The 14,011-nt window shown below is 41.3% G+C and overlaps 1 protein-coding gene across 8 annotated transcripts in view; it reads left to right on the top strand.

Annotated features, from left to right (window-relative positions):
• The window catches only part of TRERF1 (transcriptional regulating factor 1), a 97,783-nt gene that overhangs the window by 34,576 nt on the left and 49,196 nt on the right, over positions 1 to 14,011 (top strand). For 2 of the 8 annotated variants that reach the window (XM_071426826.1, XM_071426818.1), the window contains one exon: positions 7,876 to 7,967. The exons of the other annotated variants lie outside the window; for them this stretch is intronic. The gene's annotated coding sequence lies outside the window, so the exon portion shown is untranslated. The remainder of the gene's footprint in view (positions 1 to 7,875; positions 7,968 to 14,011) is intronic. 8 annotated transcript variants of the gene reach the window in all.

Below are 14,011 nucleotides of genomic sequence, written 5' to 3'. Positions count from 1 at the left end.
AGTTCTAGAAAACAAAGTCTTTGAAGTACATTCAAAGGCTTCTGTCCCCAAAATGAGCATCTGGTGTCTGTTCATTCTGTCCTGCTAGAGCGGATCATGAACTCTCACTCAGTGATTTTTTAGTGAGTCCATAACTTCTGGTGTTACCCTACAGAGATGCCCTTTCCTGACTGTAAATGACAGTAGGAGGCCTGTTCCATTTTTGTTTCTCTTTATCCATGGAGAGATGTAATATAGCACCTGGATGTAGTATAATGCATACTGCTTTTGTTAAATACAAGTTGCTATCAGTTAAAAAGTGAAGAGAGACACAGATGGATATCATAAACTTTGTTTCTCAAACCTGCCATTTCCATACTTGGAAATCGCTTCACGTGCCTCATTTATCCACACAAAAATTTGAATCTCCAGCACCAATTAACGTCAGGTAGAGCAGCAGAACAGTAGATTGCTGTCTGTCCTGGAGCTCTGGCAAAAGCCTTGAATACCCTGAACTAAGGCCTTGGAGCATTTTGAAGACAAATGAACCTTGATTTGAATATTCTAAGGGTGTGTAGGGAGCAGCAGGTGCTTCTGAAGAGTTGTGCTCCAGGAGCCATGCTTGTTAGAATTAACTGAATGCAGAGGTCTGTGCTTGTGAATGGATAGCACTGCTGCAGTGGGAAAGATGTAAAAAAGGAATTGCACAAGATTTTAGTCAGCTGGGTAAGATAGAAAGTGCTTCTTGGAGAAACTGCATTTAGCAAGCTTGCTGTCAATGAGTTTCTGAGCATACTACGCATCATATCAATCAACTGTAATTATGTACAGTCAGGCAGAGAAGATTAATTCTGAATTCTTCAAAACCATTTCATCTGACCAGAAGCATCTTTTGGGGGCCTAGCTTTGGCTAATGTGTTCTTTATCTTCTGAGTAAATTTTGGTAGAGACATTTAGCCTTTTTGTTGGTAAGTCACTGATAACCATTATCCTCTTGGATAAGCCAAATATGCAGACTGTTTAAACTCTTTATGTATTCAGATGTATTCTCTGAATCTTTCACTGTTCTTGTGGTATTTTCTTTTCCAAAGTGAATAGACCAGAAATGCATGTTGCCCTTGTTGTTACTGTTTTTTAGATAACACTCTCCCTCCCTGCCTTGCCTTATACAAAATAATGCTTTTCTCCATCCAGAGGTTACGCTTCTTCGCTTAGCTGCAGATTTGTGCAGGAAATTTAGTGTCTAGATGGTGTCTGCTGTAACCCCCAGTCATTTTTTACAGGATTGCTGCCTTCCCAAATGCAGTTCCCCAAGGGTATCTCTCGAAGTTCTTAATTATTTTTTTTTAATTCCTAGAAGTTTGTCATTTTGTGTCATGGCTGTATTAAAACCAGCTGCTGCTCTGACAAACTATATCTAGCTAAAAGTATACTTTACCACAAAGTAACCTTACTAGTGTTTAGCTTCCCACTGCTCCAGGTTTCATGTTCTGTACAGATGATAAGAATTGGTTTTATATTTTCCTTCTGATCCCTGGTAATGGCAATGGACAGCATCCCATCAGGCCCCCAAAATACCAAGAAAAAATACAAGAAGAGGTACATGGTGTCATTACAAATAACACAGGATTTTGTATCATTGAACTTCTTGTACTGTGCAGTTTAGGTTTGTGTGAACATAATTACAGCTTTGAATTCTTTCTTTTAAATATTGCATGTATGTGGGGGAGTAGTTGTTTTGTTTTTGCTAAGTAGCATTTTTCCAGACAATTGCATTCATACCACTTGTGTTCTTTTTTGAAGGTTAAATTTAATATTGATAGGGTTTTTTGTCTAGTTTTTATATGAGATTAAGTACCAGACAGTTGCACGTTTACCATCAGCTAATAGTCAAAAGGTACAGTCTCACAAAGACTTGGCTAAAACTAAATGAATAGCTCTCAATTTCCTGTGGGTGTGGGGTTTTGTGTGTGTGTGTGCACTGCTTACCAATAAGGAATGGAGCAACTTTCTTCTGAGATAGCTATGCTGCCAACTTTTATACTGCTGAAGTAATTTTGTTAAACAGGAGGAAGAAAAAAAGTTCATAAATTGTCAAAAGGAATTTGACTGCAATGTGTGCCAGCAGGGTTGGGTCTGTTTTTCCTCCTCCATTTTATCAGGAGGAAAGTAGGCTCATTGCTTTTGTACTTTATTGGCCTTTTGCTTTCAAATGGTGAGCCTTAACAGTATACTGCTTTCATGATTTATTTCAACAGTTGCCTGTGACTGTAATATTTGAACACACCTCATGGAGATTAAAAAGGTCAAGACATTTACTTCCATAGAGATGTTGTACACAGCCTCATTGTGGGCATCTCGCTGTGGAGTGACTCAGTGGCTTTGGGGCAGTGTGGGAAGGCTGTGGGGATTTGAGTGATGGTACCAAAGCCATCTTCTGCTGGTCAGGGAATGCTCTGTCTGCTCTGTCTGTTACAGGCTCAGATGAATTTTACCTCTAATATATGCTAGTGTTGTCACTTTGATCCTGTGCATTGCTGGGTGTTATTCTAATGATGGCATGCTATTTCTTCTGCCAAGGAGAAGTGTGCACACTCTGGCCCTTAGCTGTCTGTGCTGTTAAAAGACAGGGAAATGAGTAGGCCTGACTGTGTACCACTTAAACTTCCTCTGGAGTTCTTGAGTAGACAACTTGGAAGAACAAATTATCTCTGGCATTTTTCTCTCTGCTTTTTTCTCCTGACTTGCAGCTTAAAACATCATCCCCTTTAGTAGCCTTAAGAGAGGTAGATGATGAAGTAAGTCTTCATTCAAAGTATTCTCTGAAGTTGAAATAGTTACACCATCAATCCCACTAACAAAGCTCAGTGGAAGTAGAGCTTTTTTTGTAGGATATTCAACAAGCTTTTACTGATTGAAAAACATGCCTGGGATATACCTCTGCAGCTTGCTGTGTAACTTTTTCCTTTTATGATCTTTTGGATGGCCCATGCTGCTTAGAAAACTTGGCATTTCTACCAAGAGAGATTGTTAGAGAACTCTCCAGGGATGTCTGCGTGATCTCTAGCAATTGTTAAATGTGTGCTCCATGTGTCACTGACTCAGGGAGCAGCTGTTGTTCCTCAGTTCTGATTTAGGGTCAGAGCCAGATGAGGGTGTGTTCTTGCTTCTCCAGTTTTCAGATGTGGTGTGAGGGAATGAAAGGAATAAGATGGCATGCTCTGAATAACCCTGATGAAGAGTGAGTCTTGAAATTATTTGTAGCTCTGATTACTTGACACACAAAAGGAGGTGAAAACTCTTGTTTAATGCAGCCTTCAGCAGGATCAGTAGTTGAGGATCATCTGGAGGATGGATGGTCTGGAGTTCTGACATTGGTTTCTGGTGAGACCTGGTATTACATGAGGTTTGAGTGAAAGTAGCAATGGCCACTGTTCAGCAAAGCCATAGGTGAAGTGGTTAATACAAGCTATTATCTTACATTATTTAAGTGCTTTTATTAAAACAAGGAAGATGACTGTATGGCCAGATGTTGATGGATCCTGGTGCAAGAATCAAAGCAAGCAATACTCTTTAGGGACTAGTGAGTCACATACAATTTGGAGATCCTGTGCTGTCTGTCATGCAAGACCAATTCACATTGCATACGCTGCCTTTTTTCCATGCATGGCTTTGGTGTCTCCAATGATTAAATTTTAAATTATTTCCTTATGTTTTTAGCTGCTGATGTAATACTAAAGTGTTAGTCTTTTTCTGATTGCTTGTCCTCTTTCATATATGGGTATATTTTCTTCTTATTAAAGAAACACACTTTTATTTAATTGTAGAATAGCACCTCAGGAATAGTTGAAGGTGAGAGATAGGCCTTCTGTGTTACTTTTCTCCTGTTTGAAACAAATTGATACCTGATATTTACTAGCAGTCTCTTGCTGATCCAGAGAAATAATCTTTAAAGACCAGGTCCTGAGAGAATTTTTTTTCATTTGGAAGGGGTTAACATGAGCTTTTCATGTTCAGGCATTATGGCTGGGACATAGAAACACAAGTATACAGATTGCTGTAGGTAGGAATGTGGTTTGTATAAGCAGTTTTCATAGCAGGTGATGAACTTTTTCCTTAATCATTTAATTACTTAATTTGGGGAAATCTTTCAGGGAAGAAAATGTCTGGGAAGCTCTGCCAGACACCTACGTAGGTGTGGCAGTAGAGAAAGGGGCGATGACATCTGAAGTTGGATGCAGGGCAGGAAGCACTGGATCAAGGGTTGGCCAGAAATGCTGAAATACAGATTTTGGGGAGGCAGGACATGAGGATTTCTGGTGGTTAGCCCAACAGCAAGTCACTTTAGCCTCTGAGTTTCCACCTGTGTGAGACAATTTATAATACAAGCCTCAGAAGTACTGTGAAAGTACTAAATTACTCCTTTCAGTGGAAGATCAGAGGATGCTTTGAATAAAGCTCTACAAAAGTGCACAGTGTTCTTACACACAAACTATTTGGTATTAACAGTATCTCTTAAATGACAAGGAAGGTGAAATGTGCCAGATTTGTGAAGCTGGAGAAATGTTTGCTCATTATTTTGAAAGAGATAGAAAGTGCAGATGGAGAAGGGAGGATTGAAACCTAGGTTTGGAGCAAAAAGTCCTTTGGGCTGTCATCATGGATGTGGCTTGGAAATCCTTCATTTTGTTACCTTGTGTCTGCCAATTGGCTTTGTAGGTGGCTGAGCATATTTCTGAGCAGGCTGGGAGGGAAGAGGGTGTTCACCAGTGCGGAGTAATGCAGGGCAGAGGAAGCTGCTGCGCAAACTCTCTCTTTGAAGATGTGGCAAACCAGGAACTGCTGTAGTCCTTTTCTTAAATAGGAAATACATGCAGCCACAAAAGAAAAGTGACTGGCTAGAGCCTGTGGTAGAAATATGAAGTTACAAGAAGTAGTCTTTCAGCCTACTTTGGTGTTGGGATAATGGTTCAAAAGCTGAAAAAAGGCCAGTGTCCAACCTGCCTGCAGAATAACAATTGGCAGCATTTTAACCTGCATGATTGTGCTTTCATGGAATCACAGAATGTTTTGGGTTGGGTCTTAGGGATCATCTCATTGCAACCTCCCTGCCATGGGCGTGGATACCTCCCACTAGACCAGGCTGCTCAGTGCTCCATCCAGCCTGGCCTTGAACACTTCCAGGGATGGGACATCCACAGCTTCTCTGGGCAACCTGTGCCAGTGCCTCACAACCCTCACAGGGAAGAATTTATTCCAGAATTACAGCAATGCCTTTATCCATGCTGCTTGGTGTCACTGAGATGAAGGGACTCTCCATAGTGGGGGGATCATTGCAGCCCTGTCCCCGGCTTCAGGGTGTCTCTGTCCTGCCCATGCTCCAGTTCTCCTCGGCCACAGGCTTGATGTGGGATTACAAAAATGGTGTGGTTTGCTTGAAACCAGCTCACAGAGAATGGGAAGGATTCCCATTGTCTCAGATGGCTGGAGCCTGTTGCTGTGTTCCAGTTGGGTTGTTAACAGTGAGGTGTGACCTTTCTGTGAGCAGGTGAGAAGTGAAAGTTCTGCCTCTCCCTTGCTTGGATACTGGCATGCTCAGAAATGAGGAAATAGCTTTAACTTTGTGATGGAGGCCAAAAAACTTAAAAAAGCCCCAAACCCACTTATTCAGAGAAGTGAGGCCTCAGCTTGATTATTTAGGAACGGCTATGTGATGTTCAGGGTGTGTTCTCCTGATGGACAAGTTGGCCATCCTTTGTTAGGTATGGCAAATGAAACATTTCATTTTTAAATGAGCTGTGGTAGATATGTTCTAATATCCCAGGGAAGGCTTTGTGGCTAGTAATTAATTCTGGTAATTAATTCTGCTGTTGGGCTAGGGTTCATCAAAGGTTTGCATAGGTTTTACTTAGGCAACAGTAACCTGAGGAGTTGTGTTGAAATTTCTTTGACCTTTGTTAAAAAGTTAGAGCCCTATTAAAGTTTAGCCTGGGAGAACACCTTTAGGTCTACATTATACTCCTGTCCTAGGAATAAATCCATACAGGAAAAACAGCACTGAGCACTTTGGTCTGGCATCTAGATCCTTCTTTTAAAGGGAATCTTCTCATACACACTGTAACATCAGCTGACCTCACCACCTCTGAGTCTGCTGTCATGATGGGTTCTGATTCTTTTGCCCGTGCTCCCCTTTCTGCTGCTTTTCCAGCACACCACTGCAATGCTGGTGCCATTTGTCTAAAAGATAAAGTGCTCTTACTCTAAAAAAGCAAAAGTAGTACAACTGAATTGCTACTTTTGTCTATAAATATTACTGCTACTTAATAATGATGATAGGAATTCTCTTTTTTGGGCTGAAAGCAGAAGCAGCACTATGTTCTGAGTCAAGTTCAGCCACAGGGGTTTTTTTAATAGTCATTAAATGCCTTATTGTATTTAAAAAACCAAAACAAATATTTTTGTTTTGGAAGAATGAGTATCTGATATGACAGCATAGAGCAAAAGTTTATTATGCATATACAGTTGAAATAAGTTAACTTGTTTAAACTGTATTGTAGAAGCAGTGCTTCTGCATTTGAAAAAGTTTCATGACTTCATATAACCATATCAACATGTTTCCATAGTTAATTTCCAGCCTACAATTGTATTATGCCTTGTCTAATGGAACATCATAATATTAAGTAAACCAATAACCCTAATGTTCATGTTGCTGATGCTTTATTAGATACTACATAAAGAAAAAAAAAACCCAACCAAACACCAAAACAACAGAAAAACAAACTGGAATCCTGCACTGACTTAACCAGGGTATGTTTTAACTTGTTAAGTTTTTTTGTAGGGGGGAAAGTGGAGGTCACATCTAAAAATGCTGCATCCAATGCTCAGAATGAACCAGCACACAACACTATGCTGGACAGTTGTGTACTGTTGCTTGAGAGGACATCAAATATGCTCCCAGTGCTGTTCAGTGCTTTTCTGCAGAGAAGAACAGACTGTATGCTGGGACTTCCATCACATTTATGTATGTCCACATATATGCAGCAAATAGAGAATTAGTGTAGTGAGTATGAACGGGTGATGAGGCAATGTGATTACTTGGAAAGGAAAGGGAGAAGTAACAGCCTGGTACTGGTAATTACACTGAACAAAGCTATTTCTTTCTAAATTTGAAAATGCCACCAAAAATCAGGGATACAACAAATATGTCCTCTGTCACACAGGGAGTTAATTTCCTTGTGGTGTGGGCTTATTTGAGTAGTCTGAATGTTAGCACAGGTCAGTCCAGCTCTGTACATTCTGCAGAGGGTAGGGCTTGCTGCATTCAGGAGAGAGTTTACATTGGAAGGGAGCTGGGGTGGTGGGAAGAAGCTAACAAAACACAGAGGCCTTGAAGCTCTGCTGAAAGAGTGGATATGTTTCTTGGATGCAAAAGCCAAGCGTGTCTTCTAGGAGCATATAATGTTTTACCAGTGTGTGATGGCACAGGATCATTACTGCAATACAGAGTCCAATTCTTCTGTGCCTGCAGAAAGCTGAGAGATTGATTACAGTTGGAAAACCTGTTTTACTGTTAGACTTTTCTAAATAAAAAGCTTTGCATGCTTGCGTCAAGTGAAGTGGATGAGTTGTATTTTGCAAATATCTATAGAGGAAAAAAAGTACAAAACTCTTCAGTTTAGTAGGAGGAGGTGTAATGAGATTGAATAGCTGAAAGTTGAAACCAGAAGAATCTGGGCTACTTGTAGCACACAAATTATTAAACAGAATAAATTATTCGCTAAAACAGCTCCCTTTGGACGTGACAGATTCCTAATCACTTGCCTGGGAATTAGACTACGTGTTTTTAGCAAGGGAGAGTATTGCTGTATGTTTAGCAAGCCATGTATCTGCTTGTAGGTCTGTGGCACACCTTGGGTGGAAGCTCAGACTGGTGATTGCAGTGGTCTCTTCTGTTTTCCACATCATCCAGTGTCATCTCTAGGAGGCTGGTAAGGTTTTCTTGGTTTGCTGTTTCTTTCCTTTCTTTGGCAAATCTACTGGGTTTTGATTTGTGACTCAGAAGGGAGAAAACAAAATTTAAGTCCTGCCCACCCATCCTTGTGGAGAGTGGCTTCTGTAGCTAGATTACAGGGAGTCTTGAGGGGCTTTGGGATTTTTTATTTAATAGTTGAGGGTGTGGGGGTTTTTTGTTTGTTTCTTTGAGGAAGATTTAAGGAGTCTGATAAGTCAAGTTTTGCATGGGTGCAGGTGTCCTGTGGAGAAAAGAATGGGACAAGCAGAATAGAGGGGAAAATGAACTTACTATCAAGGGTTTTATTCAATTTTTGTTTGATCTTATGGGAAATAGGGCAATTTGCACAGGAGAGAGCTTCCATCATTAGGGTGGTTTTCCAGATTCACTCCGTATCAGTAACAACAGATTCTTTTTCTCTTCCTGGTGACTCTTTGTTCATCCATATAAAATAAAATCTGTGTTAATCTAATTTCAAACAGAGGGGGGTTTCTATCTCTATGTCAGACTTCTGGCACACTTTTTACAGTGTGTTGCCATGTGTTTCACAGGGAGAGGGAGGTCAATGCTAGTTGAGTTGCCTGCCTGCCTCTGGATGTGCCTCTTTGGGTTGGAGTAAGGGACACTACCCATGGAGTAGGGACACAATTTAAAAGCAAAGGAATTGCACATCTTGCTTGACCCAACAGTACCAATGCTTGTATAGAAAACTATCTGGAGATATAAGATATATTAATATATCCTATATTGTGTTGGTGGAGAAGCCTTTGATGGAGAAAGAAGTTTTGTGTTTTAATGACAATCCAATGTTAACATTTGTGATGTTACAGCAGAGCTCTGTTTCACTTTATATGGGAAGCTCCCTGAGGATGGTGGAGAAAATGCCACTGCCTTCACTTCTGACACGTATTATGTGTGAATTATTTATGGTACTTCATTGCAAATGGAATGTTCTGTAGTATATTTGTAAATAATGAATTCTTTATGAAAGGACATCTCTGCCCGTGGATCCTGTGTCATGGAACTACTTTTCTAAATACACTTTATGATATCTATCCCTTTTCCCAGGGTGTCCTGTAATAAAGTATCTTTGTATTCCTGCTGTATGTTATCTATTCTGACTCCTCAATGATATATATATATATGTAGAAGATTGTACTGGTTCTTATGAGTTGATATGGTGTTAAGCTCACTTTATATTTAGAAGGTACCTTTATAAGTAAACAGTCTGATTTTTGTGTTCTGTAAAATGGAGTTAGTGAAAGACTTTTGTACCTCATAAATTAAGTTTGCTTCTTCTAACTTTCCTGAAGAGAACTTATTTTGTAAGACAGTACTCATTTTAAAAAGTTATTACTTTTTTCAGAATAAGAACTACTTTCTGGTTATGCTAGTAGTTTGTGGGGGTAATGACAATGCTAAATGCAGTGTACAGTTCAGAATGGTGAAAAAAGAAATGTGGGATGAATAACTGTTTGGCCCAGTACGTGACTTTGGGGATAACATTTTCCCTTGCTTTTCTGTGCTGCCACATTGGGGGACTTGAGATTCATCACCAGTGTGTGGCTGAAGGGGTTGGCATTGCCTGTGCTGACCAACTGACTTGTGCAGCTCTCTGGTGAACCAAGCCAGTGAAAAGATCCCAGTTGGAAAAAAAATTTTCCACAAGGGAAAGGCCGGTTTGTCAGCAGCCCATTTCAGTAACCTGGTTTTCTGTGGTGCACAGTTGGATTGGGCTATCTCAGTGAAGGGGCAGCTGCCTGGGGTCAAGGCTGGGAGCTGTGCAGGACAGATGTGCAGCAGGGCCCTGGGCCAGTGGGAGGATGGCTGTGCATGGTCAACATGATGTGGAAGCATGTTTGGAGTGACTGCAAATGGAGCAGCTCCATGACCATCTTTCCCACATCTGCTGAGCCAGTGTGATTTGTTGGTTACAGTGCCACATGGATGAGAAATGTGCCAAGAGGGAAAAATCCTTTAGTTTTGGGATGCTTAAAAAAATGAAGGAATGCTGTATTTTCAACTTCCAAAAAGGATGGGGAGTCTTCCATTAAATGATCTTCTGCATACCCTCTTTCTATGTGAGCCTGGTCCTCTGCTGTCCTCTCCTCATCCCCCCATCACTTCTCTTCCCTCTCTTCCCTCTGTCCCATAATTCCTTTCAGGAACTCAGTACCAGTGACCAGATCTGCAGCTCATGTAGTCTTGTAAGCCTTTTGAATCCTCTCAAAAGGAGAAGTTATCTCTGGTGCCTGCCTGGCCCCGTGCGCTGCTGCAGTTGCTTAGCAGCCATGGGAGGCACAGGGGAGGAGCTGCTGGGCCTCCCTGCATCATCTGCAGGGACACAGGAGAGCACAGTTATCAGTGGGGAGCTCTGTTAGCATCTTGCTTTCTGCCTCACCTGCCTCTGCTCAGCAGCTTCTCACCAGCTGGGAAATCTGGGAATGCAGGAGTCTCCTGCATTCAAGCAAGCCTCACTGCTTGCAGGCTCACACGGAAAGAGGCAGCAAAACCATCCCAGGCCTTGGTTCAGAGCATGGTGAATGTGCTGTGAGGATGTTTTACCACCTCTTGGTAGAGTGGCCTTGGTTAGGTGCTTCAGCTCACAAGGTCCTGGTTTTGCACACTAACCTCTTCAGTTTTCCATTTTTAGTTGGAGGTTGCTCATCACTTCTCATTGCTCTTTCTTGTGGGCTCTGACAGAGTTCTGGTCAATGTTCCTGCCTTACCTTGGAGAAATCTCCAGCTTTCAGCCAAAAGTTGGGGCCTCTTCTGTTACCAGGAGTGGTAGTGAAGGACACCAGCCCCTGCCTTGGCCACACAGCTGCGAGGTGATCGAGGTCTTCGATAGAAGATGGGCTGTGACTGGGGAGGCTGAGGTGTGCTGGATTACTCTGAGATTGCCTCAGGGGAAAAAATTCCCTGAAAACACAGCAGGTGGCCAAAAATGATGGTGTCTGTTCAACTGCCATGGCAGTTTTGTTACACTTTAGGGCTGGAGGCACAGGTCTTTGAAAAAGTATGGGTACCAAGATGTCATTTGTAGAACTTCAGCTCTGTTCTTTGACCAGAGAAGAAAGAAGAGTGCCTCAAACCCCTGATACATCCAATTAACCAGCTCACTGCATATCTTGCCCTGGTTGTAAATGTCAAGGTAATGTACTGTTTTGGAGCAGAGGCTGTCTCAAAAGCTGTGAAGTGTCCACTGTAGTGAGATCCTTCCTTGCTTATTTCTTCTTAAGGAACATTTATTTCTGATGGGCATCTCAGATTTCAGAGATGTGAATGATGCAAACAGAGCGGCTGTTGGCTGTAACACTCACACATCAGCCAGTTTGGTGTGTCATACTTTTCATTTTAATGCAGATTCCTAGATAGCCACAAACCTAGAGTTGGAGGAACAAGCACATGATTTATATGAAGAAATATAGTAGTGCTTGGATTTTCTTTTTATAAGGCTAATTGTGTTAATTTGCTTGAGACACAATTATCTCAATGGGATTGATTTGTTTAATTAACTCGGGATGCCTGCAGGTGAAATAGTGAGTATAAATAGAAGGACAGTGGGGAATGCATCACTAATGTTTGTATTGCAGAAGGATTGACTCATATGTAAATGAAGTGCTGCAAGCCTGCCAGGCTAACCTAGTTCTGGGGTGGTTTCTAGATATTAAAAATAAAATCTCATGCTGTCATGCATAGCACAGGGCTCGTACACTCAGGAATAAGTTGGTGAGGAGTGTATACAGTAGTACTAAGGACAAACATACCTTGCTCCTGTTGTAAATACCTTATGTATGAGCACTTCCCCGAACTCTGCCGAGGGATGGGGGCTGAACGACATGGTTTGTGCCAGACCACTGTGATGGCACTGCCCTGGAGCAGCCCAGCAGCTTCTTCAGTGTGTCAGTCTCCTGTGGTTAGAAATCAGAGCAGTTTCTTGTGTTGCAAGGGCCACTTCTGAGCAGAGCACACGAGTACCCTGCATGAAGCATTCCTCGGATGAAAGCCTTGTGGCAAAGCTTTACATGTTCTCCTGCTCCCAGATTCCTCTGCCTTACTGTGTGGACATACCACTCTGCAGAGGATTGGGTGTCTTAATAGACCAGTTCTGCAACCTGTGTGCGAGTCCTTTGCCTGCTGCTTGCCAGGGCTGTATCCAACACTCTTAACATGTCCCTTGTTCTAAGGTAGCTGATTATGTTCAAGGCCCAAAGGGGAAATGCTGTGTATTTTCTGTCAGCTTGGTCCTGTACCATAAAAATCTTAATTCCTACAAATACAGAGGACAGATTGGTATTTCTGATCTTTTCCCTACCTAAAGTAGATTACTAGTTTTCATAAAATTCTAGTCTTTCTCTGAATCTTTTGGAGATCTTCGTCATAGCTTGTGGCGAAATATTGTTGAATATAAACAAAATAAAACTATATCAACAGAGCACTGCCACGGAACCAAACCAACTAAAAAAAACATATGTTTCCTTTTAGCACCTCTAAATGTATTGCTGGTTAAAAAAATGCCTTTGCTTCTGCATGACAAGAGTGTATAAGAGCACTGTTGCCTTTACCACAATTCCTCTTTTTTTGCATCCTCAATAGTTTATTCATTTCCCATTAGTGGGGTTGCTTCAAGCTTCTCCATTTCCTTCTCTACAGAAATATGTCTTTGTTCCAAATTATTCTTGTCCCCATTTTCTGAGGCTTTTACTACATCTGCTATCTCAAGAAGAGATCAGATGATAAGAGCTGAACACAGCACTCTGATGGAGAACACGCTTCTGATTTATGCTGTGGCACAACAGTCTTGTACGTCTTATCCTTTAGATAATCATGTGAATGCTTTCGTCTTGAAAATGGAAAAAAAATGATGTTTCTAAGTTGTATCCTTGTATATCTAGCAGTGTGTTTCCTTTATTTGCTAAACACTTGATTCAAATATTGAGTTACTCCAGAACTGTTAAACCCAACAATCAGTTTTGAGTGCTTCACATTTTTCATTTAAATGCACTTTGCTTTTTATTGATCTGCAGTGGATTTAATTTGCCCCTTGGTCTGGCCTTGCATGGTTCATCTAGAATTCTTTCCAGTCTTCTCTGGTTTTGAACAACTGTACATTTTGTCATCTGTGGGATTTTAGCTGTTCAGATTTTTGGTGAGGAGGGGAGAGAAGGTGTTGCCTTCCTGTTTTTCAGTTCATTCAGGAGTATATGATACACTGCTATCCTGCTTTAGAGCTCCCTTGACCTTTTTTTTTTTGAAAGCTGTTTGTTTTGTTCTCATGCATTTTCTGTGTCTCTCTGCTGCTTTCAAATCTACATGCATGCTCTCCCTAATAAACCTCAATTTTCTTAGTAGCATAAAAGGATTTTTTCAAATATATTTTCAAATGCAATTCCCAGCCTCTTTGAATCCATACTTAGGTTAACAAACCAAAAGTACCCATTAACAGCAAAGAGAAATGTATGGAAGTGTTTATTTGTTGGAGAAACTAGGCTTGGAAAATTTTATTTTGTCAGAAATATTAGAGCTGTGTGCACCTAGTCTGTAGCTCTTCCACCCTCAGGACACTCTTGCTCCAGCCTTTGTCTTGGTTTTTGTTACATCCTAAATCTTTGCATTTTGTTTTGAATGCAGAGAGCTCTTTTTGTCTTACTGTCACTTGAAATAGTTTGAAATGGTCCTTCTTTATTATTTTCTACCTGAAGGAAAACTGTGGTTGGGGTTTTTTGGGTGTTGGGGCAGGGAGAGGGCTGTTTGGTTTTTGCACCAAGTCCCCCAGCTTTTCCTCCCCTGCCCTGTTCCATACATATCACTCAAAGTCATGACATCTCTCTGTGTTTTAAATGTCTTATAAAAATATTGGAAACCTCAAGAAATGTCACACTTCTTCCATTTTGCCACCAGCCCAGCGAGTGCTGTTACTCTGCTGTCAAGGTAGAGACCTCAGTCCCTGCTGTGTTTAACACAGATGCTGTTTTGCCCTGGCTTGCAGATGTGTGTTTCTGTCCTGCCTGTCATGTG

The sequence above is a fragment of the Agelaius tricolor genome, unplaced genomic scaffold (genome assembly GCF_023055355.1).
Source record: "Agelaius tricolor isolate 1412-34295 unplaced genomic scaffold, bAgeTri1.0.p SCAF_1, whole genome shotgun sequence".
NCBI lineage: Eukaryota > Metazoa > Chordata > Aves > Passeriformes > Icteridae > Agelaius > Agelaius tricolor.
This window is presented reverse-complemented; position numbering and strand designations above follow the sequence as displayed.